The following is a 22,326-nucleotide window of genomic DNA, read 5'->3' on the forward strand; positions in this document are numbered from 1 at the left end:
TCGGATGGGATGTTACAGAGTGGTATTAGAGTGTTGTTACGCTCTCCTTGGGTTGTGTGTTGATCATGATTTCATGTTGGTTGCATATGTGTTCCTTATACATGTAGTCCATGTGCTTGATTGCATTTGCATGGTGTTTATCATGGTGGTAGTGATGTCGCCATGTGAAGGATGAACGTGTTTTTGTAGAGTACGTCTTCATGTGTGTATGGTTGATTATGCAGTTGTTATGCATGTACAGTCTTGGTTATAGTTATGCATGAATAGTAGGTCAAATATGCTTGGTGAAGTCATTGTATGCAATTTACGTCGTCGTGATGTTATTGGTTTTTATGATGCTAATGTGTTGGCTGAGATCGAGTAAGAGATGCAGACTATCAATGTGAGGTTCCAAAATTGGACTTTCGGGTAAGGGAAGACCGCCATACAGATATGGCATGTTTGGTATGCATGTATGTAAGCTTAGGATCTTTATATCCATTAGGGTTATATACATTACGTTTATGTACATGTCTTTTGATGTTATGGCTACATACATGATAGATGATAGTTAATTAGCATAGTCACATGCACATGAGTCAGATAGTCAAGGATGGTAGTAGCCTGTGGTTGTATTTATTGCTATTTTTGTTTTATGTTAGATAACTTGATGATCATGTTATATGTTGTTGATGAGTATGCTATAGGTTAACTTGTTGTTGTTATATGATAGTTAGCTTGAGGATTAGGCCAAATGTTGTTGACGAGCATGTTATATATTAACTGATTTTTGTTGTCTCTTGTTTGCTTGATAATTAGGGTTATTTCATTGAGATCTTTAAGTTGTAACTTGGATTGGTCATATGTGTGATGGTTATGTTCATTACATTTAAGGTCTTGATGTTATATATATTGTCTTAACCTCATTTTAATTATGAAGATGGTTATGGTTGTGATATTCAGGTATGAGCCGACATATTTGTGATGTGGTGTCATACTAATCTATACAAATCATACATATTTTATTTTTATGCATGAATGACAAATGATTATGAGATTATTATGTGAACATGTCACTTATTTATTGCTATGGATATCATGATTTAGGTTTGTGGTTATATGTTGTGAAGTTGTATCATGCTACCCTAGATTGATTGCGCAGACAAGATAGCCTCTGTTGTAATACACTAAGTTATGAGTTCACTTATGTCATATATTTGGTGCTTGATTGTTTGATTATGTCATCTATTTGGTGTTCAACTGTTTGGTTTCTATTACATCATCTTCTTGATTCATTTAACATTGTATGTTTGCAAGATGGTTGAATGTTTGATGAATTGAAGAATATGAGTATGTGTTGCAATGATCTTGTTTTAAGATGATTGGACTAATAGATATGTGTTGAGACTGTTGATAGGTGCTTGAGTGTATTAAGTGATAGTTGAATCATTATGTCTAATGACTATGAGTTGAATATGGACTATGACATGATTCTTAGTCTTTGTAAAGGTTGATTCCAAATTGATACATATCATTTTCTTGATGTTTGGAACATATGGTTGGCATGTGTGAGCATTTGCATGGTAACATGCTTGGTATTAGCATGAAAATGTAATAGTTGACATGTTTATATGACTAATAGTGGGATGATGTGATAGCACATATTAAGATTGAATTGCAACAAGGTAAGAGGTAAAAGAGAGGAATCAAGTAAGAATTCCTTTGGCTATGTTTGGAAACCCTAATTTGAAACAAACAAGTGATTTGTATACATGGAGTGTTTTTAACCTTAATATCATCTGAGATTATGTGAATATGTGTTATATTAATGGACATGTATTTGATAGGTATATCAACTAGTTTCTAGTTACACGTAGATCTATCAAAGGGAATTGGAGTCCCTTGAGACATGGCACAGATGTGTTCAGCTACAAGGCACCGTGCTTGGCACAACACGATAAGGTAACTAGTATATTGTTATATTTTTTTATGCATTCATAGTTATGTGCTTGTGGTAGTATGATGCAGGGAGTCACATGGAAAAAGAGATTGCCACAAGATCTTGAAGAAGGCTCGGGTTGAGCTTTCCTTGGGAACCATGGAGATTGAGTCATGGTGTTTGTTGCTAGTCTTGTGCTTTTCGTCTTTTTTTGTTTTTTGAGCTTGCTTTTTGGTTTTGTTTATATCTAGTGCAATGCCTTGCCATTTTGGTTGTGGTGTTGTATTGTTGTCATTGGTTTTAATGATATTCTTACCTTGACTTGCCTTCTATGTTTTGAGTGTTGGGAATTGGTTGGGAAAGAGGAAAGTTAATGCAACTCAAGGAGAGATGTGTGGTACAGAATATGTAATGTAAGAACTTAGATGAAGCTATGTGCATGAGTAATCATAGTGGAACATAAGACTATGACAGTTGGTTTGACTAGTTGGGTCCATTGTGGTAAACAAACGGTTGCAGTAAGGACATGAGAAAGGTAACCATAAAAAGTTTATGTAAATGGACCTAAGATATCAGATAGCTTGACTAAGTTGCAGATGGTGGTTCTCAATGTTTTTCATGTTGTGCATGAATAAAGGAAGTTCTCTTAACCTTGACCTTGATATCTAATATTTATGGTGTGATCATGATTTCTTTATGCTAATAATTATATTCATATATGTATGTATGTACGTTATTATGTGACAGGGCCATCATGGATCATGATTGTTTTATGCTAATGTTTATGTATATATATGTATGTGTCTATGTATCTATGTCATTGTCTGATAGGGTCATCAATAATCATTTTTGTGGAGGAATGATTGCTTATGCAGGAAAATGACATGAAGAGGTTCTCAGCCTTACGAGAAATCAATTGGGAAGAGTAGTCATGAAAAATATATAAGGTCAGTATCATGTGATTATCAGTTGATATTATATTATGTCTATGTTATGGACAAGCTATACCGAGGGATACATCAGTAAAGTGAAAAAAGTGTGGTTTGTGGCATGTTGTGACAAGCATGGATAAAACATTGGAAGCAAGGCTACTTGGTAAAGAGTTAGTGTGGTTTTGGATGTGTGGTACGACTATTTTGCATATGTCATATAGGTTGTACTTGTTGCACTTGTGATGTTGTGTGCATGTGGTGTGGTCTATATTTAGTGTGTGTACATGTTTATTATGTAATGTTATGTACATGGTGTAGTACAGATAGTTTTGTATGAATGTTTCATATTCAATGTTGGGGATAGATGGTGCTATGCACATGTTGGATATGCGATATTGTGTATATATTATACTTCATGCATGATAGATATGCGGTATTGTGTGCATATGGTGTTATCCACATGTTGGATATGGAGTGCTGTGTATAGATGATGCTATGTACTTGTAGGAAATGAAGTGTTATGTACAAGTGGTGTTTTGTGCATGTTGTACATGTGGTGTTATGTACATATACTATGGTGTGGATGATTTTACAAGTGGTGCTATGTACATGTGTTGATCTGTACATGTTGTACAAGTGGGTCTGTGTGTAGGTGGTGTTCCGTACATGTCTTTCATGTTGCGCTGTGTATATGTCGTGTCAAGTACATGTCATGCATGTGGTACTATGTACATGTGGTATTGTGTAAACATTGTACAAGTGGTTTAGTGTATATGTGGCATTATGTACATGTTGTGCAGGTGGCAACGTGTACATGTGATGTTGTTCACACATTGTGCAGGTGGCGCTATGTACAAGTGGTACTACGTACATGTTTTACATATGCTACTGGTGCACATGTGATATTTTGTGCATGTCATACAAGTTGTGTTGAGGGTATGTGGTACTATGATTGTGCATTGTATAGTCATGGTATGGTGATGTGCGTATTCTTGATGTGTACTCTAGGTGTAGGCACATGTATTTTTTTGTCATACACTGGGTGTAGGTGTATGTGTGGCATGTCAGGGGCAGGTGCATGTATTGCATGGTGTTGTATGTTTTGTGTGGATTGTATGTGTGTGATACACACTATGCGTATGTGCACATGGTTGAGGAGAAGGCACTGGGTGTTTGTTGGGTGTGGCATAAGTATTGGTATTGTATTTTAGTTTTACTATGTATATGTTTTATCATTCTAGTCTATGATGATTACAGGTGATCTATGATTCTAGTTTATGATGGTTACATGTGATTTATGATTTTAATATATGATGGTTATGTTTTAAGCTAACCTGGTGTGATACTTTTATACATGTTGATTTGGTCAAATATACTAGTTTGACTTGTTGTCACAGGAAGTGAACAAGATTGCAAATGTACCTTATTGATGAGCTACCAAAGAGGTATGATGTGAATTTATTTCAATTTATTATGAATCTAATGGAATTTATGTGCTTGGAGTAGGAATGCATGAAAATGCCTGGTTGAGTGGTTGAAATCAACTGCAAGAATTAGCACCATTAGAAAAAGGAATTGCAAAATGCAGTAGTATGATGTTAAGGAGTTTAAGGAGCAGGGCCAATGTGGGACACTGGTACCCAAGAGTGTCCATTGATTTCCATGAGCATGCTATGACCTATATGATGGTTTTGAGGTAGGGATGTGCCTTGGTTTTTGTATCTTCCGGTGCAAGGAAGCCTCGCCAAGAGATGGACTACACAAGATGGGTGTGCCAGCAAAACTTGGAAGCTGAGTCATAGCATCGAAGGGGTGACCGGATTTTTTGAGGGACTTTGTAGCAAAGAATGGAAGGTCATTGATGGATTTTTTTTGGTCATTAACATTGCTAGATGGAATCAGATCAACATTAGGAGTGCGCCTTGGAACAATGAGCCAGTAACTGGTCACTGAGAGGAAAAGTGGTGCAAGATTATAACGTTAGACATTGGATGAAGTTTGACTGTGGTAGTGGATTTTGGACTGCTTGGGAAGGAGGTGAATCCTAGTATTAGCTGAGGGTGGAGGTGCGAGCCTCTAGATTCCCTTGTTGTGGATGCAGTCATCGTATCCTTTTATTTGTTGGTTGAGAAAATTTGTATATGAGTATATTATTGTAAACACTATATCGAGATGGATTTATAAACCTGCATAGATAGTATGGTTATTTTTTGGTTGAAGAAAATGTGTATGTGTATATGTGATTACTATAAATACCATAATGAGTTGTGTTATAAAGCTCCACTATGCCGTATGTTGTCATGTTGTCACAAAGTTTTGTTTTAGGATATGGTCATTGTAAATACTAAAACACGTTGTGTTGTAAAGCTCCATGGGTAGTATGTTTTGTTTTTAATATTATTGTTGGTTATAGTTGTCATTAAACACTGAGGATGTTATTCCCCCAAGGGGGACGGTTTTGTAACAGCCTTGGTAAAAATTCCATGTAAAAATATATAAATACCCTGGATGATGGGACACATATTCTGAGCTAAATGGTGGGGGAAACATCCTAATGGGTGTTGATTCCATTTATTATGTCTAAGGAAATTGGCAAAGGCAATGGCTAAGGCATTAAAGAGGCAAAAAGGAATTTTGGCACATTTATTTATGAGAATAATGGAAATTAGGAGAAAAGGAAGGTGAAAGGTCATAGGTTGCATGTGAGGAGGAAAATGAAGGAAAATAATAGAAATTGAAGAAAATAGAGGCCTCATTAATAAAAATTCTTCTGAGGATCAATGGGAAAGACTTATTTAGTTCATTTTTGGCACTTGCTCATTATTCTCTCTCTCTTTCATACTATTGGAGACTTAGAGTTCTATTGGAGCCCTCTTGGAGGTGTGGGATACTTGGATTCATGGATCAAGAAGGCAATGGGAGAGCAGGAAAGCGCAAGAAGGCATCAGGATCAACAATTACAATGGAATTTTTTTGTAGGTACCGAGTTTCATGTATGCTTTCCTCACTAGTTTTGGCATGCATGGCACATGCATGTTGTTTATTGGTTATGATCTATCATTGGCATGGAGGATGGATGTGATTGACAGTGGATTTCCTAGCCTTTCCATTTCCTGGATAACCATGGTGATTATGGGTTTCTCTTTCATTGCTTTGTTTTGGTTGGTTCTAATGTTTCCTTAGCTTGGGTTGAGTTATTAGTTCTTGGAGCCTTGGTTGGACAAATGCTTTGAAGCCCTTGGTGGGTTAGGTTAATAGTCTAGGAGCCTTGGTTGGACAAACGATCTTGAGCCCAGTGGAAGGTGTGGGTTGAGTTACTAGTCCTAGAGCCTTGGTTTGAACAAATGCTCTAGAGCCCTAGATGGCTAGGATGGAGACTGCTCTAGTAATGGTTTTGGTGATGTCTAACCATGAGGTGGAATCATTATTTGATGGGTTGAGGTCGATGGCCTTTGGAATCCCTGGATGAGTTTTGATTGATGTTGGAATATAATCCTAACATCTACATTTATTTTTTAGCCGAAGTATCCTTGACTTAGCCACATGCACTAAAAATCATGTTAACACTTGGTTTTTGGTAAACTAACTCGGTGGACCATCTTTCCCTTATTTTTGGCCTTTAAAGGCCTAATATTATGGAAATATTGGTCCAACCACTTTCCTAAACCATTTAGACATCTAAGTGCATGTTCACACCTAACCACACCTCATCCACTTGAGTTATTTGAGGATTGGCACCCCACATGAAGATTCCCCCTTAAATCAAGGGATTTGGTCTCCCAACCATTTTAACATGTTTTAAAGTTGCCTTCCTTGGGAAATGTACCCCTCCTCATGCTTTCCTCAGGGCTGATAGTTGGTATAGGTTGTCTTGAGTCATTGTTGCTATTTTAGGCCTCCCTTTAGCTTTTCTTAGCCTTTTCTAGTTCTTTTACTAGTTTTTCCCAGTTTTCTAGATTTGACAATTTATATATAACCACCTCCCTTTGGGATTAGAGTTTTGGTTGCTCATGTATTAATATAGTTCATTAATTAAATACGTTGATTTTATGGAGAAAATTCTTTCTCTCCTCTCTTGAATATCAACAAATTACTTGTGCTTAATTTAACTAGAATTCTAGATCTATTAGAGTTTCTGGAGGAATTCTATATGGTATTAGAGCTAGTTCAAATCTAGTGGATTGTACATGGTTATATTTGCAGGTATAGATCATCAAGAGGTGTAGAAAGTAGCAATGGATCATCTCTCTTATCCCACAAAACTCGTTCTAAATCCTTTCAATTACTTCGAATGGAAGACAAATATTACTCAGCTCCTCCAAACCAAAGGGCTTTACAGGGTAACAATGGGAACAAAGACTGAACCAACTTCTTCAATGGAGAAGATCAAGTATTTCAATAAATTAGATGAATCAATTTAGCTGATATTCCTATCAATTTCTAGAGAACTCCTCTTTCATTTCAGCGGAGCCACTACTACCGATGCGGTTTGGACGACATTGGAAGGACTAGTCGGCAATAAAGATGAAATGAGAATGCATCAACTGGAGAATGAACTCATATTCCTTAGTCCAACTCATTTCAGCAACCTACAAGAATACTTCACTAATTTTAAATCCCTTCTCATTGAACTTGATGCATGTGGAGTCAAGAAAGAGGAAGATCAACTCATCCTTTCGGTTCTCTTGAAATTAGGCCTTGAATATTCCATATTTGTATCGTCTTTTCAAGCATCTAAACTGGCTAAAGAAAACTGGAAAATGGCTCCATTGCATGACTTCATTGCAGCATTGACTCGAGAGGAAGCTAAGTTAGTCCAAATGGGTGCCATCAAGCATTCAAATAACCAAGCACTTGCGGTTACTAATGCTCCAAAGGGCAGTGGAAGAGACAAGAAAAAAAGGAAGGGTAAATTTAATGAATCAAAGAAGGAGAGACCCGTACAATATTCATAGAGATATTATTTGCCTAAGGGTAAGAAGAATAAGGAAAGAACACTTTGTAGCTACTGTTACAAAGGTTTTCATCCCAAAGAAAATTTCATGAGGAAACAACCGATGAGATGGCTAAGCAATTGTAGCAACACAATCTCACCGTGCCCGAGAATGCAAAGAAGAAGGATGATAATAGAAGGGGAGATGGGAGAGGGAGAGCATGAGATGGTCATGCTTTAATGGCTATCACATCCACTCCATCAGCTTGGATCCTTGATTCAGGTGCTTCAAACTAGATGGCTGCATCAAAAGATAAATTTTCCTCCATCGAAGAAAGCACTAGATCCCAAATTTACTTGGGAGATGCCACACCCGCAAAGGTGTGTTGAGAAGGAATTGTAGAACTTGAAGGGGGATGATTCAAAAATGTGCTTCACTTTCCCTCACTATCCACAAATCATCTCTCAGTATATCAGATCACTCATTCCATCTCTGGAAGGAAGGTAGAGTTCACTCTGGACTCCGCAGTGGTTACCGACATTTCCACGAGCTCACAGCTTGCACATGGAATTGCAGATCACGGTTCTCATTTGTATTTCTTCTCCCACTTTGTTCCTAAATATATTAGCACTATATTTCTGTCACAATCTAATGATATTAGCAGGTTATGGCTTGAAATATTTGGCCATATAAACTATAAGTACTTGCATCAACTCAACAAGGAAAACATGGTAGAAGGATTTCCCACTATTAAATTCACAAGCGGTGTATGTCAAGGATGCATTATTGGCAAGCATCTGGAGCAAAAGTTTGACAAAGGGAAGGCACAGAGAGCTTCTTGACCTCTTAGGCTGATTCATAGTGACATCACGGGCCAATTCCCACAACCTTCAATCAGTAAGGCTCGATATGTACTCACCTTCATAGATGATTTCTCTCGCTTTATTTCAGTATTTTTTCTGAAATTAAAATCGAAAGTATTTAAATTCCTTGTAGAATTTAAAGCACTTGCTAAGAATGAGTCTGGGTGTAAGATTAAGGTACCCAGTACTGATAATGGGGGGGAGTATGTCAACAAATATGTGCAACAACTTTGTATTAATGTAGGTATACAACTACAACACACAATGCCATATACACCACGACAAAATGGTGTCGTGGAAAGGAAAAACTAGTTGTTAAAAGAGATGGCCAATTGTATGCTACAATCCAAATCATTAGCTCCTAAGCTATGGGCTGAAGCTATTAATTGTGCAACATACATTCAGAACCACATTCCTCACAAGGAACTCAAAGGCACCACTCCATTTGAATGTTGGACTGGTAAGAAATTGAAAGTGTCACACTTTTGCATTTTTGGTTCACGAGCATGGGCTCACATTCCGACAGATAAGAGGAAGGCTTTGGAGCCTCAAAGTGTTGAATGTATGTTTTTTGGATATCTTGACAGTTTCAAAGGGTATAGATTGCTGGACTCTGACACTAAAAAGTTCCTAGTAGCTTGAAGTGTGAAGTTTGAAGAAGAATCATTGCATGATTTTTCAGTAGACCTTGTTGGGGAACCATTTGTTGCCACTAATGAGGAGGAGTCAAAAACTTCTTCAAGCACTTCAAAGAAGCCATCAAAGAATCATCTTGGGTCTGATTCAAAGGATGAGGAGTAGGTAATGGCTGCTCCAACTCAGCTTCCAACTTGGATAGAGAAAACCATACAAGATGCAGGTGAACTAGTTGGTGATCCTGTAGATGCGAGAAGGACTAGATCATAGTTTTTTGGGGATCCTCAAGCCCTGAATGCCACCGCACCATTGACTCCCATACATTGCTATATGAAACTTGGTTCATATCCATAGTCACACTCTGAGGCTTCTGGAAACCCGCTTTGGGAGGCTGCCATGGATGAAGAGTACTCTGCTCTCATGGAAAACAACACATGGGACTTGGTTCCACTTCTGAAAGGAAGAAAGCTTGTTCAATGTCGATGAATCTATCGAAAAAAGATTGGTGTAGATGGTTAGATTAGAAAGTACAAAGCTATACTTGTTGCAAAAGGATACTCACAGGTGCATGGAATAGACTACACAGAGACATTTGCACCTGTTGCAAAAATGGACTCCATTCGACTAGTTTCAGCCATTGCTGCTTCTCGTAGATGGGAAGTTCATCACATGGATGTGAAGAGTGCATTTCTTCACGGAGATCTCAAGGAGGAGATATATGGAACAGCCATAGGGATACATTCAAAAATCTTCCCTCGTTTGCAGATTAAAGAAATCTTTGTATGGCCTAAAACAGGTTCCCAGAGCATGGTATGCAAAGATGGATTCTTTCCTGCTTTCCATTGGATTCATTTGATGCAAATCTTATCCAAATGTTTATTTGCTGCAACATGATGATTCCATTTTGCTGATAACACTTTATGTAGATGATTTACTGATGACAGAGAACCTTACCTCAGCTATTGATTCGGCAAAGTCAACATTGCACAATCGATTTTCCATGACAGGTTTGGGACCGTTGCACTACTTTCTTCGTTTTGAAGTTTCTCAGTCTACTTCAGGGATCAAGATGGCACAATATAAGTATGCATTTCTACTTGTCCTATTTTAGATGACAGAATGCAAGCCAACATCATCTCCATTTCTTTTAGGGATCAGATTTGAGGATGTGGGTACTACACCTTTGGTGGAGAGTACACTGTATCGACAATTGGATGGGAGTTTGTTGTATCTTACTCACACCTAACCTGATATATCTTTTATAGTAGGAGTTTGTTCCAAATATATGTAGGAACACCATGAGCTTCACTGGAAAGTTACAAATATAATTCTTAGGTATGTGAAAGGTACTTCTAGTTTTAGTATCTTTCCTGTTGCAGATTGCCCACTTTCACTGATTGGGTACACAAATTCTGATTGGACTGGCGATGGTAGAGAACAAAAGTCCACCTCTGGTTACGCTTTTAGCTTTGGTGTAGGGACCTTTTTCTAGTCTAGCAATAAGCAATCCACGATTTCTTTATCTACATTCGAGGCAGAGTATAGAGGTGTAATGAATGCAACTACATAGGCTGTTTTGTTGCATGGGCTTCTTTCTAAGTTTGGTATTTAGTATCCACTTTCGAGTATCATATTTTGGGATAATCAGGAGTCCATTCAAATATTGATTGATCCATTTCATAGGTAGAGGACCAAGCACTTCGATATTGACATGCATTACATTTGCGAGCTAATCCGTGACCGAGTCATATCATTATAGTACTGCCCCACTGAGCAGCAGGTTGCAGACATCTTCACCAAGTCTTTCACTGAATGGAAGTTTTCAAAAATTAGAGATATTCCTGGAGTGGTGGAGATAGCTTAATAGTCCCTTCTATATCCACCTAGAACTTTTTTCCTCTTTTGGGTGGGGGGTTGTCCCACAAGGTTTTCCCTCTTTCTTCATTTTATGAGGATCTTTTATTTATTGTACCTGAGTACCTAACATGCAATCTTGGTCGGGACTCAGTTTAGATAAGTGAGTTAGGATGAAAGGGGTGTGTTGGAATATAATCCTAAAATCTACATTTACTTTTTAGCCTAACCATCCTTTACTTAGCCACATGCCCTAAAAATCATGTTCACACTTGGTTTTTGGTAAACTAGCTCAGTGGACCAACTTTCCCTTATTTCTTTCCTTTAAAGGCTTAATATTATGGAAATACTAGTCCAACCACTTTCCTAAACCATTTAGACATCTAAGTGCATGTTCAAACCTAACCACACCTCATCCACTTGAGTTATTTGAGGATTGGCACCCCACATGAAGATTCCCCCTTAAATCAAGGGATTTGATCCCCCGAACCATTTTAGCATGTTTTAAAGTTTCCTTCGTTGGGAAATGCACCCCTACTCATTCTTTCCTCATGGCTGAGAGTTGGCATAGGTTTTCTTGAGTCATTGTTTCTATTTTAGGCCTCCCTTTAGCTTTTCTTAGCCTATTCTAGTTTTTTTACTAGTTTTTCCTAAATTTTTCCTAGTTTTCTAGATTCAACAATTTCTATATAACCACCTCCCCTTGGGATTAGAGGTTTGGTTGCTCATGTATTGCTATAGTTAATTAATTTAATACATTGATTTTATGGAGCAAATTATTTCTCTCCTCTCTTGAATATCATCAAATTACTTGTGTTTAATTTAACTAGAATTCTAGATCTATTGGAGTTTCTGGAGGAATTCTACATTGTATCAGAGCTAGTTCAAATCTAGTGGATTGTACATGCTTTTATTTGTAGGTATATATCATCAAGAGGTGTCAAAATTAGTAATGGATCATCTCTCTCATCCCACAAAACTCCTTCTAAATCCTTTCAATTACTTCAAATGGAAGACAAAGATCACTCTGCTCCTCCGAAGCAAAGGGTTTTACAGGGTTACAATGGGAATGGAGAGTAAACCGACTTATGCAGTGGAGAAGATCAATTATTTCAATAAATTGGATGAAGCAATTGGGCTGATATGCCTATCAATTTCTAGGGAAATCCCCTTTCATGTCAGCGGAACGACTACTCCCGATGTGGTCTGGACCACACCTAAAGGACTATTCGGTAAGCAGGATGAAATGAGACTGCATCAACTAGAGAATGAAATCACATCCCTCAGTCCAACTCATTTTAGCAACCTACAAGAATACTTCACCAAGTTTAAATCCTTCCTCATTGAACTTGATGCATGTGGAGTGAAGAAAGAGGAAGATCAACTCATCCTTTCGATTCTCTCGAAATTAGGCACTGAATATTTTGTATTTGTATTGTCTTTTCAAGCATCTAAATTGACTCAGGAAAAATGGAAACTGGCTCCATTAAATGACTTCATTGCAGCATTGAATCAAGAGTAAGCTAAGTTATTCCAAATGGGTTCCATCAGGCTTTCAAAGAACCAAGCACTTGCAGCTACTGATGCTCCAAAGAGTAGTGGAAGAGACAAGCAAAAAGGGAAGGGTAAATTTAATGAATCGAAGAAGGAGAGACCCGTACAATATTCATAAAGATCTTCTTTTCCTATGGGTAAGAAGAAGAAGGAAATAAAACTCTGTAGCTACTGTTCCAAAGGTTTTCATCCCAAAGAAAATTGCACGAGGAAAACAATCGATGAGATGGCTAAGAAATTGCAACAGCACAATCTCACCGTGCCCGAGAATGCAAAGAAGAAGGATGATAACATAACGGGAGATGGGAGAGGGAGAGTACAAGATGGTCATGATTTAATGGCTGTCACATCCACTCCATCAACTTGGATCCTTGATTCAGGTGCATTGAACCATATGGCTACATCAAAAGATGAATTTTCCTCCATCGAAGAAAGCACCAGATCCCCAATTTACTTGGGAGATGCCACGGCCGCAAAGGTGTGCGAAGAAGGAATTATAGACCTTGAAGGGGGCTACTTCAAAAATGTGATTCATGTTCCCTCACTGTTCGAAAATCTTCTCTTGATATATTAGATCACTCATTCCAGCTCTGGAAGGAAGGTGGAGTTCACTTCGGACTCCGCAGTGATTACCGACATTTCCACGGGCTCACAGCTTGCACATGGAATTGCAGATCACGGTTCTTGTTTGTATTTCTTCTCTCACATTGTTCCTAAATATATTAGCACTGTATTTCTGTCACAATCTAATGATATCAGTAGGTTATGGTATTGCATTCATTAATGAAAAATGATTTCCTTGATTTCCATGTGTAAAGGTATTGAGGTATTTATGGATTTGATTGTTGTCGTGTTTATTGTATTTTTGTTCCTATTATGTTGTTTATATGCATATTTTATTACGACATTTATGTATGGCTCTCAGCATGTTTTTACTTATTTGTGAATGGATAATGTGTCTATGACCTAATAGATGATAAGGTAGAAAATGGTGTGAGGGAACAATGGTTCATAGTGATTCTTAGATAAGTACGAGATCCATAGACTTAATTCTGTTGTTTATACCTATAGGTTACATGTCTATGATATGTTTGACGAAATCCATGTCATGGCTAGTAGGGATATTTTGTAGCGCCTACAAAAACCCTCCAAAATTTTTCCTTAGATTTGTTTTGGAGCCTCCCAACCAACCATCCTTAGCAACATGTCTTACATTATCCATGTACAAATACTTATATTGAGTTTCAGTGGCTTACAAGCTTGTGTGTGACATCTTGCTTGCCTCCCACCCACAGGCTGATATTTTGAGACTTAGCCATTTTTTGGTTGTGATGTTCACCTAGAAAATTGTGCAATTCTGGAGGGGAAATAAACTTCCTCTCTGGAAATTATGAAATCCATTCTAGGTTGCCTACTTCTCTCCAGAAATGCACAGAACAACCAGGAAGCCTTCCCTTTGGAAATTGCACAATGCAGCTCAGCACTGGGCTTCCTTTCAAAAATTGCATAATTCTAACTCACAGCGAGGGCTTTAGTCCAGAAATTATGCAATGTGTGAGGGACAACCAAACTTACTCAGCCCGGAAACTATGCAAAGGTCATTTCCAGGCTTGCAAACTATTGAATGTGCTCCCAGATTGACCAGTTCCCTCTAGGACTGAGCAATCTTGATTTTCATGCATGGGTTGCTTTTCTCGAAAAAGAAAAAATAAAAAAAAATAAAAAAGAATCCCTGGATTTTAGGGAACCATTTTTAGTAGCCGGAGGTTACATGAAAAAGTTGTTTTAGAAACCTCCTGCCAAGTGTCGCTTTTCCTAGAATTGTGGCATGCATGACATAAACCTCGAACTTATCAAACTTATTTATTTGACACTATAGAGCTCATTACTCACATCAATATTGGATCTTTGACATCCCACATCACATCTAGGAGCATTCGACACATTTAGCTCAATGTTTTCTGGGTAAGTCCACTTCTCTTGTGGTTTTCTTCTTTTCTGTTGCTTTTTTATTAGTTTTGTAGAAGGATTGTTGTCCTTTTAATGCATGTTAACTTGGAGATGCACCATTTCAAGTTTTTCATTTCATCTCATTATTTTCATATGCATGACATTGTTTCTTCATTGATAGTCGTCTTTCTCACAACTCGCTTCACACACATGATTGTTTTCCCATTTTCTGAATCATGCAATCATTGTTTGAATGCATGATCATTCACTCTTGTTTTCACTCAACTTCTCCCTGCTTTCAAATTTTTCATGTTTTCAGTCACCCGTTGGTGGGTCTGGGCTGCTTTGTCCTAGACCTCGCCTTGGGTGGCTTGCAATGTGCATTTGTAAGAGTGAAGGCTTTTCCTTCCTCCCAGAAATTGCGTAAAGCTAGCCCAATGTTGGCCTCCAGGATTTCTCTATGCAACTATGAGAGGCAGTGCCTTGGTGGCCCCAGAAATTTTGCAAATGCAATTTTCTGATTCTGGTCATTGCTGACTGAAAATGCATATTTCGCAATTTCTGTCCTCAACAGGCCAAGTTGGACTATGCATTACCTAGTTTCAACATTCTATCAGCCTGCCAATAGTCTGGACTATGCTTTGCGTAATTTTGTCAGTCACTCTCCTAGCCTCTTGGTGAAAATTGTGCAATCTTTCGAGTCAGTCACCCATGTACGTTGCATGTCAGTCCTCAAGTTCTTTTGGTTTTCAACTAATAGATTGCTTGACATGAGTGTTTCTCTATCTCCAGGTATCACATGTGCTTGTCTATCTCTCAGCAGTACTAGCACAATGACCTCTAAGAGAGCAAGGTCAAAGGACACCATTCAGAGTGCAATTGGAGATGGAGTCGAGCAAGTGTCTATGAACTTGCCTATCTTTGAAGACACCAACTTGTTCATACACAAGGATATCAAGATGAAATGGCATGACATCAATGGAACCTACTGTTAGGTTCCTATACCAATAGGTTTTATTTTTCATGATTGACAGTGGAAGTGCCAAATATTTTCATCTTTGATGCTGCAAAGGTTCCATATTTTCTATGCAGATAGACAGAGTTAAAAAAATGTAAAGAGGGTATGCCCTAAAAGAATAATCAAAGGGCAGAAAGAGTAAATTGGTTAGGAAAAATAAAAATGAACCCCAAAGAATAACCAGGAAAGTGGCCACTCAAAATGCCACTACTATCTTATTTGCATGTCCACAAGGTGCAAGTATTTTTTTTTGTCACTGGATGGGTGGTCCAACAGTTCAATCTGGATCATTCCGTGTTTAAATTGCTTGTTATAGAATAGAGAATGAATACCTATCCAAACAGCTTAAGCTTGGCAGATGAGCATCCAGATAGAGAAAGTAAAGGATCCCAACTGCTTAATCTAGGCCCTGGGAAGAGATAAGGGTAGATTTAGATAGGAGGGCAGTCAAAAGAAAAGAGGATAATCAGGGTTTGCAAGTCTAAGTGCACCCATTCAAAAGGAAGAAAAAATGTTAGGTGTATTAGGCTGGGTAGGTAGTTTGAGGTTGCAGAAGCAAGGTTTTGATCACCTCATGTATTATCAATCAGAGCTCATCTCATCAATGACAGAAATGTCAAAGCAGTGGTTTAATGGCAGAACTATGGAAGCATGTCTAACTCCCTTTCACCCCCCCCCTCAAAAGTTTCTTACTAATACCCCCTTGAGGACCTTGGCATCTGCCCAACCAGTCCTGCTTTCACTTCATTCTTGAGAGATATCAAGTCAAGTTTTGGCTTTCTTCAATAAAAGAAGCCACATTTCTTGTGTAAAATCACTCCTCCACATTCCTTTCACTTATGATGTCTAAGTTTCAGTATGTAAAGTTAGCCTCTCCCCTACTCTCTTACCTCACAAACTCATATTAACTTCTAATTATATTATATAGCTCCCTAACGTCTTTCCCATCCCTATTGCTACAAAAAACTATATAAAATTCCAAAAAATATTACATATCCTACCCTATAGGATTATAACTATGTAAATATAGTTTCGGGAAATAATAGCCCATCTGGGGCTACTATTAACCCATCCGCGTCCTAACCCTGGGATTAATCTAACCCCTAGTTAGGTTAATAGCCTATACCTCCTCCTCTACCCATCAAAACCTTACAGTTCTTCCCCTCCGCAGTCATTTTCCTAAGGTTTAATGTTTAATAGTTTTGATAAACATTAAATTAATTGTTATCCACATAGAAAAACCCATGACCCGCGTTAACCAAAGTTTTCACCCAACATGGCGCATTATTATTTTAATATTTGGGCAGGGCTCGCACCTAACGGTCTATCACCTCGCCTACCCCGTTCGCCGTCCGATTCCCCACACCACAGATCAACGGTGGGCGGGCGTTCTTACTCCCTAATCCGCCGGAGGTTAACCTCCGGGGGATGGTCGGTTTCCCTGCCGTACCCCTACCACATGTTGTCCTCCCGGCGTGTTCGGAGGCCCCTCCCCCCATACCACTTATGCCAAAAGGTGGTGCGGGAGGAAACCGGAAACCACCTTCCGCAAAGTGATGTCAGCGCCACGTCCCCGTGACGTCAACTCCGCGTCAACCCGTCGTTGCTCTGTGTCACCGCCACCTCATCTGCCTGCGTCACCACACCGCCAGCATGTCCTTTGCCATGTCACCCTGCTGTACGTGGGACCCACTGATGATTTCATGCTAACGTCATCGTAGAAAAGCTCCAAAGGCGCAAATATGCCAAATTTTTATAAAAAACACGCGTTTCGACCATTTTTAGTCATTTTTATTGGTCGTGTTGGAGAGCTACTTGTGCCATTTTTTCGTCCAGAATTTAAATTCAACCAATTGCGCCATTGTTGTCTCCAAATTCGCCGCCATTATTCACCATTGCACCAGTCCAGTTGCCCTCGGCGCCATTTTAACCAGGTATTTGCCCAATTTCACCTGTTTGCCCCTGTTCTTGCCATTTTTCTCCATTTTACATGCTTAAAACCTGCGAATTCCTAAATTCAAATCACTCACACGCCTAAATACTGCCTAAATTCACTCATTACTCTCCCCCGTTAGAAGAAAACCCTGCCAACCCCCGTCCATTCACAATTTCACCGTGGAAAACCATTTTGAAGCTCGGGTTCCCGACAAAATTCCATAACAGCTCGGCATTATCCTTTTCTGCCACATTCCACTCAAAAAACTTAAGTAATTGGGCTGAAAATTATCCCCTTTCCCCTCTACATTTTGCCCACAATCTTTTAATCCAGAGAATTCATCAAGGAGAAGAGAAACTGGTCTAAAAACTCTGCAAAATTTGTCTCTTTCATCATAGTTTCAGACAGTCAAGACTATTGTCACATTTAAGCTCAGTCCCCAGTTCCTTTGCTAATCCTCACAAGCAAGTTTGTTCAACCAGTTGTTGCCTTAATCTTTATTTCAAGCATAAGCTCAGAAAATTTCAGAATGGCCACTCCAACAGCTCTAAACGTCACTCCTATGAATCCACCAAACAAAGAGCTTGAAGCCATGCCCCTAGCTGATAAAGATTACCTCATTCAAGATTTGGTTGGGGACAGGAATCACTTGCAAACCTTCTTCCAGTTGAGAAACAGTTTTTTGAGCAACTGTGACATGTATGGCATATGGGAGTCTAATTTTCCTTGTTACTTCCTTCCTTCTGTTAATATTTTTCCTGAGATTATCCGTCTATGTGCTGAGAACTATGAACCAACTCAGAGAGCTTTCAAGTCTCCATCTGGGAGCATACTTTTTCATATTACCCCTGACTCTATCAACCAGATGTTAAACTTCAAACAGACTCAGCTATTGTTTCCTTTCTCTATGAACTACTTGCTGGATGAAGGCTCCAAGCTCTCCAGCTCTGAGATTGCAAGAATTGCCAAGACATTCATGAGGGCAGACCGCCAACCTACTGAGCCACCTCCATTCCTATATGTCAACTTCAATGAGGTGGGCAAGCTGCTTGTAGATATGATCTCTTATGTGCTAGGATTCAAAACAAGTGAGCACATTGATGAAACAGTGTTGGTTCTGTTGTCTGCATACAGCCCAAGACAACCCCCTGCTGTCAAGTATAACTATGCCAAGTTCATAGCCAATAAAATGCATGACCAACTAGTGAAGCTGGATAGGGAGGGAATCTTTAAATATTCATCATATATCTATCACTTTTTCATGTATTACCAATCTGAAAGCTTCCAATGCCCCATCAAGGAGTTGGATTCTAAGGGTGAAAGAAGGTCTATCATCTTTTGGTCATCAGTTTTTCATTAGGTTCAAAACTCTCCATTTTCCTACTGTGAGTTCATTGACCAATTTGTATACCCATTCTCTTGTCTCCTAATGAGAACTCCTCCTCCTAGATTATCATATGACATGCAGAAGATCTTGCAGCTATCCAAGAATTACAAAATAGGTGATTGGTATCTCTACCAAAATCACACTGTCATTAGAATCTATGGCTGTGAGCTTTGTCCTTACAGTCTCCCAAGATATGTACCAATGAGACTTTTTTCCTTAGAATATTACAGGAAACTCATCAATTCAGACCTCACTCATTTTCACACTGCCAAGAAGAAAGCTCGCCTGAAATTTAGAGACCATCTAGGCCCCTTTATTATGAACAAGAAAGAGGGTTGGCAAGATGCTGAACAAATATTGGGGCAGAAACTCAAGTTGAAAAGAAGTTTCTGGTGGGTTCCTTATGACTCGGATGGCTTTATCAATGCCAGAAGAGTTAAATATAGACTGACAGCATATGAGCATTGTAGGGTCCCACAAATTGAACAATATGCCAACCAAGATGAGTGGTTGGTAGGGACACTAGCTGAGGCGTTTACTCATGAAGAAATTATGTTGCAAAATGTCAAAGATCTAGAAAAAATTGTTGACTTGGATTCTTTTGAGCAGGTAACTTTCAAACTACCACAGCAAGTCGGAGAAGGTCCATCTACAGCTCCAGCTTCACAAGCTGCCCAACAACGGTCTACACCAGCAATAGGTACATCAAAAGGAAAAGAGCCAATGGATGCAGAGCAAGAAATGGTTGTAGAACAACCTACCACCTCAAAGGAGCAAACTCAAGAACAAGCTCCTCCACAGCAAAAAGAGGCACTACAAGTGCCAATATTGCAAACTCCTGCTAATGAAGAAAGAGGTAAGAAGCGAGACCGACAGGACTCCACAACTGCTAGTGGGTCTACACAGAAACCTGAAGCCAAGAGGCAAAGAGTTGATCCTCCAGTTGAGGACGAAATTAGTGAAGACATCCTAGAAAGTCCAAGGAGAGGAAGGGAAGCAAGCCAACACACACCTACTAGCTCTTTCCAGCAAGAGCAAGAGAGGCAGCATGGCATGGAGGTATCCTCCTCAACACAACAGAGCAAGCGGCCACCTAGTATCAAAACTGCTTTCATGGAAATCAAGGCTCAAAATGAGTTGTTAAGAGTACAATTATATGATCAGTTTCTTAAGGCAACACCTGCCAAACAGCAGAGGTTGATGGCAGCATATGACTTCAAAGAGGAAAAAATGATTCTCAGCCACTTCAAGCCCAAGGTACAGCAGCCACAGTCAGCTGCAGATTATGTCAAGACAAATTTAGAGGTCCTGGCTAAGGACATTCACCCGATGGATCAAATAGAGCTGCACAAGCAAACGGTGAGATGGTCTATGCCACTCTAGTAGATAAGGCCATGCTGGCCCATGAATTGAAGGAGTCTTTGAAGAACACAAATACTCAGCTAGACTTGGAAAGAATGTCCTCCTCAGCCAAAGATAACATAATAAAAACATTGGAGGACATTATTGTGGACCTAGGACATGATCCCAAGGATCCTAAGTGTGTCAGAGCCCTTATCAAGAAAAAAGAAGATGATATTGCTACCCTTAGAAAACAATTGGGGTTGTCTTCTACTATGCACTCGCAAACTGCAGAGCTGGTGCAAGAAAAAGATGTTGAGGATAAAATGGATCTACTGATGAGAATGAACAAAAGAATAATTCAGATGGAGAAAGAATTGGAAAGAGCAGTTCAAGGCAAGCAGGGAGAGTCGACCTCCCAGCCACCTCAAACAGTTCCCACTGATGTCCCTATTCCTCTTACACAAGCAGTTGTGATCCCTCCTATCATCCCACCATCTACAACAGCTTCATCCACCAAAGATGCTACAGCAGCAGCAACAACAACAGCACCTGAATCTAGCATGAGCATAGATGAAATGATGATAGTTGTCAAGGAGCTAGAACTTCAGGCAACAGAGATAAAAGAGGCCAAGGAAAAGTTGGCCAAACTAAAAGCGAGCTACGATAAGTCCAAGGTGACAGTAGTTGAAAAAACAAGGGAAATTAAGGCCTTGAACGACAAAATAAAGGCCTTTGAGAAGGAGCTGAATTTGGAAAAAACTCTAGCTGAAATAAAAAGGATTTTGTGGGCCAAAATTGGCCAATCAATCACTAGGCAATGGAAATCAATCCAAACCATGCATGAACAAATAGAATTAATACGCCTAGCTCAATTTGAGAATCAAAGGGCTAGAGTAGCATTGGGAAACATGCCTGAGCAGGCTACCAAAATGATTCATTTCCTGAACACTCACACCAAAGAAGAGTTGGCAGCATTAGACATCAACAACAGGACAAATACTGTTCTGACAGCAAAAAAGGTGCTGACTTTAAGAAATTTTATCCAAAGACTAGAAAGAAAGTGTCAGGAAATGCAAGTGGAAGTAGATGACTTCAAGCTAAAGCTTGCAGCATTACAAAACAGAGGATTACCCAGCTTGTTAACCAGCGCTGGGAGATTGCTGACCCGGGAACAGTATGCCACCAGAATGAATAATTTTATTACAAATCAGATTACAGCATCTTCAAGTTCCTCAGAAGAAGCAGGCCCTCCCTCTGGACAATCTCTTTATGATAAGCTGGAAAACCTGTTTTACATTGAGCATGAAATCAATCATCTTTTTGAGGTCACGCCCACTTTTTACAGATATACCGAGGTAGATGAGACATTAATAAAGATACAAAGACATCAGCTGCCTAGAGAAGATTGGTGGCAAGCAATGCTGGAAATTTTGCCCAAGTAATCTCGGTCTTTTTCCTCTTCATTCAGCTTCAAATTTTGGTCAGATTTTGGTCATCTACAGGTCAGCAGAATGGAGTACGCTGGCACCAGACAGAGAAGTTAGACAACAGGTGGAGCAGGTCAAACCAATGACTCATCAAAGTGCTGGGACAGCAAGCCCGAAAAACGCAAATTTGAAAGTGTAGCCCCAGCCGACTCAGTTGGTCCCAAAAGTCAAAATTCTCTGACAAAATGGACAACTAATACACTAATATTTATTGCAGCATTTACTTTCTTCATTTACTTCCTTGGAAGAGTTGGTGATGTAATTCATTACATGAAGACTAATCATCTAGATATTTTGTATCTTATTTTTGTATATATACCTCCCCATAGAATGTTTTTGGGGTTGGTTGGTGATTTTCTCTCTGAAGTGCTGCGCTGTAAATTTTCAGATTTTCTAATACAAAGAGCTGGTGAAGTTCATGGTCTCTGCACTGTCTGGATGTGAAAGTAATGAAGTGCGTTATGCTACAGAATTCCTGTGTTGTTTAATGGAACAATAAGTTTTTCTAAACCA

Source organism: Pinus tabuliformis, chromosome 8, assembly GCF_031772625.1.
Source record: "Pinus tabuliformis cultivar Carrire ecotype Pingquan chromosome 8, CPIR1, whole genome shotgun sequence".
In the NCBI taxonomy this organism is placed as follows: Eukaryota; Viridiplantae; Streptophyta; class Pinopsida; order Pinales; family Pinaceae; genus Pinus; species Pinus tabuliformis.